The sequence below is a fragment of the Sceloporus undulatus genome, chromosome 7 (genome assembly GCF_019175285.1).
Source record: "Sceloporus undulatus isolate JIND9_A2432 ecotype Alabama chromosome 7, SceUnd_v1.1, whole genome shotgun sequence".
NCBI classification, from domain to species: domain Eukaryota; kingdom Metazoa; phylum Chordata; class Lepidosauria; order Squamata; family Phrynosomatidae; genus Sceloporus; species Sceloporus undulatus.
In genome coordinates this window covers 49,232,935-49,237,028 of record NC_056528.1, presented here as the reverse complement: position 1 = coordinate 49,237,028, position 4,094 = coordinate 49,232,935, and positions in this window count along the sequence as shown.

Sequence of the window (4,094 nt, the reverse complement as noted above, 5' to 3'; positions counted from 1 at the left end):
ATTATTATTATTATTATTTCTCATCTACCTCTCGCCATGGATCAATTATTATTATTGTTGTTATTATTATTTCTTATCTACTTCTCCCCATGGATCAATTATTATTATTATTATTATTATTATTATTATGTCTTATCTGCCTCACCCCATGGATCTATTATTATTATTATTATTATTATTTCTTACCATGGATCTATTATTATTATTATTATTTATATTTCTTATCTACCTCTTGCCATGGATCAATTATTATTATTGTTGTTGTTGTTATTATTATTTCTTATCTACTTCTCCCCATGGATCTATTGTTATTGTTATTGTTATTATGTATTATTATTTCTTACCAGCCTCTCTTCATGAATCAATTACCATTATTTATTCATTCATTTGTTTATTTCTATCCCACTTCCCTCCCCATATGTGACTATGTCAAGCGCTGTGCAAAACTTGCAGCATTGTATAAATAAACTATATGATATTAATAATAACAACAACAACAGCAACAGATAGGATTCATGGTGGGTCCTGCAGCCCCCCAGGCTTAAGGAGAAAGCCCTTTCCAAGTTATTAAAGCAACTGCGAAGTCTTGCGCTCTGAACGTAAGCCGCTTTCCAAGGCTGCAATCTGCATTGATCTTGCCTGGAATTGCGTCTCAATCTTCCTCTGTATGTTGTATTTCTTCCAGTGATTAAATGCTGCAGCTCAGAAGAGAGGAACTCTAAGGCCTTTTCATCACCGAAAGCCTTTCCAAGACCGGCGGCATGGGATTATCGTAGGGGAATCAATAAAGTAAAAACCCAGACACTAATCTGGGGAATTTTATACCACCCTTTACAGCATGAGTAAGGATTGCATAAGAGAAGCAGCGTGGTTTAGTTTGTTTGGGATGCTACAGGGCCAGGGTTCGAATCCCAGTCATGGAAAGCCTCTTGGGCAAGTCCCACTCTCTCAGCCTCAGAAGAAGGCACTAGCAGTCCACTCTGAACGATGCTTGTTAAGGAAACCCAGGGATAGGTTTGTCTATGGGTCTCCGTGAGTCGAAAATTGCCCCGAAGGCACACAAGAACGACAAAGCGTCGTGCGGCTTCTTTCTTGCTTTCAATAAATAGCTTCTTGGACTCATTTCTAGCATTCTCCATCACTGGCCAAGCACAGAGTTGTGCTGGAGGACATAGAGGTTCCTAGAGAGCACACTCCGCTAAGCGTATGTAGCTCCTCTGGCGCAATTCTATGGTCAATGTCTGGCAGATGTTGACCATAGAGTTAAACTGGAGGACCTACAGATTCCTAGAGAGGACACTCCGCTAGGCATTTGGAGCTCTTCTGGTGCAATTCTGTGGTCAATGTCTGGCAGATGCTGACCACAGAGTTGCATTGGAGGACCTAGAGATGCCTAAAGAGGCGTTCTCTTGGGTAAAAAACAGTGGTTTTGTTGTTTTCAGTTTTTCCACATTCACGGGGGTCCTGTGCCCCTAACCCCAGCAAATGCAGAGGGAGAAGTGTATTTTCTTTTTGCTTGCAAAGGTCTCCTTCGTCACCCAGATCCTTGGACCCAGAATCCTCCACACCTATTTGGCGTTGCGTGGTTCGTAGTGAAACCCAGAGGCGGAGAGAGTGTGACATGCCCAGGGTCGCCTAGTGGGTCCCATGGCTTAGCCATGGCGAAGATCTCCTTCGTCACCCAGATCCTCAGACACAGAATCCTCTACATTGATGTTGCATGGTTCATAGTGAGACTTAGTTCAGCAGATTGTGTCACGATTTTTTTTGTGCTCCCGAATCATTGATGTTGTGAGAAAGGTCACTTGCCATTTGCTTTATTTATTTTGGAGACAGGGCTGCATCACACTCCCACCCAGCCTTGCAAATCTTTCGGCCGACTGCGGAAACTGAGTCGCTTTTCATTTTGCATCGCTCTCTCTCTCTCTCTCTCAATCCCTTGTAAAACCCGTCCAATTTCCACCAAAGTAATCAAAGATGCGGAGAGAGGGATCGAAAGAGTGAGAAAGATCTTGGTAAGCTTTGAGAAAAGACGGCTGACTTGCCAAGGAGGCAGATGGTGCCTCTTGAGTTGCTGTCGCCGCTTTCCAAACCAGGCAAAGCATCCAGAAATACGTTTTCTTGTATAAGTCTAGAAGTTTGGGTCAAAAAATGGACCCAAAGGCCGACATAAATCCTGTACTTTAACTCTCTCTCATATATATATATATATATATATATATATATATATATATATATATTGCAGCTGAAATGTAATAATGTAAGATACAGTTATGTCTGCCATAATTGTGTAAGTTCTTGGGCATCATTTTCCTCGGCTTCGTCTTTTACATCCTTTGTTACACAGCCCTAAGTTTTGCCCTTGACTTATATCCATGGGTCATATGAAAATCCATAATTTTGGCCCCAAAACCTGCCCTCGACTTCTACATGAAGTCGACTTATAGTCAAGTATATACAGTTAAATCCATACTTGTTGAGATCTATTTGAAACCACCTTTTTGTTTTCCTTTTTTTATAAAGGACCACAACAAGACAGATCAGGAAAATACTGATTTATTTCATTTGCATGCCACCTTTCTCCCAGAAATAATCCAATTTGGCACCACTTTGACTGCTGTGGCTCAGTGCTATGGATTGCTGCAAGCTGTAGTTTGTTGTGCTGCCATCAAACTACAGTTCCCAGAATTCCATAGCACTGGTCCATGACAGTTAAAGTTCTTTGCCTGCTGTTGAAAGGAAAGCAAGGAGATGGCTGCCATAGCCTCCTATATAATAATAATAATAATAATAATAATAATAATACAAATCTCAAGGGATCCAAACATATAATGGACATGTTGCTTCTGAGTTTGGCTCAATAGTGGCACTTAGTGGTTGGAGTTGGCTGAATCCGTAATTCCTCCTTTTAAAAATAGCGCACTGTTCATTCCAGGATTATGTGAAGTGAGCATTATTGCTTAAGGCTGGAACAGATGTTCAGCATTGCAGTGGTTCCTTAACCCATAGAATTAGTCCGGCTTTATAGTTTGCAAGACATCCTAGCGCAAGCAGACCATGGTTCATCGGACATTCTGGCCACACTTCTGAAGGCCTATTTTGTCATTCATTTATCCAGCTATCCAACCATCCGTCTTAGTGGTTTCCAAACTTTGGGTCCTCCAGATTTTGGGATTACAGCTCCCACAATTTCCGACTCTTGGTTAGGGCTTCTTGGAGTTGAAGCCCAAAACCCCCGGAGGACCAAAGTTTGGAAATCACTGATCTATCCCATTTTAAAAACAGATCTGCAAGCACTTTTAGAACAGTTATTCCATGGGTTTTTGGTGGTGCTGCAGGCGCTAGCCAGTCAATGCCTTCCGCAAACTGAAATGAAATATGCAGAGCCAGTTTTCGAAGGCAGGTTTGGCTCACCGCGAACCAAGTTGCAATATGTTTTACCCTCCTGAAAGACAGGATGTTAATGAATATATTCTATAACTGAAATAAAACATAGATAATATGTGATGTCCATATATATGGGTGCTCTCCATACCATTCCTTCTCATTCTGCACTGGAAGAAAATGCATTCAAAAGTCATTACAGAAATAGAACGGAAAGGCACATCCATACCGACGGTTGTGCAGCTGCTTGCAAAACCGTTCTTCAAGCTTTATCCACGGAATTAAGAATATTTCTGCAAGTATGTCAACTGTTTCTATGTTTCCCATTCATCAAATAAGCTTTTGCACGTGATCCATTCCAAACCAAAAAGTATTTCAGTCCGCTCTCAAACAGGTATCCTTACCTAGGCATAGGTCTCATGGAGTAGACCCCAGTGAGTTAGACCTCAATGCTCTCCTAACATGTTTCTGGATAACATTAGGCCAGAAAGTCAGTCATGACCCAAGAGCTGACTTAAGCCCATGCATCATTTATTGCCAAGTTGAGTCTTAGTCAAGTAACTGAAGTGATTTGAGCCTGACTTGAGTCTGTGCCAATTGACCTGAGTGTCCAAGTGGAGAATAGAAAAGAAGGCCACCACATTTGGTGGCAGAAGTGGGATAGATAGATAGATAGATAGATAGATAGATAGATAGATAGATAGATAGAT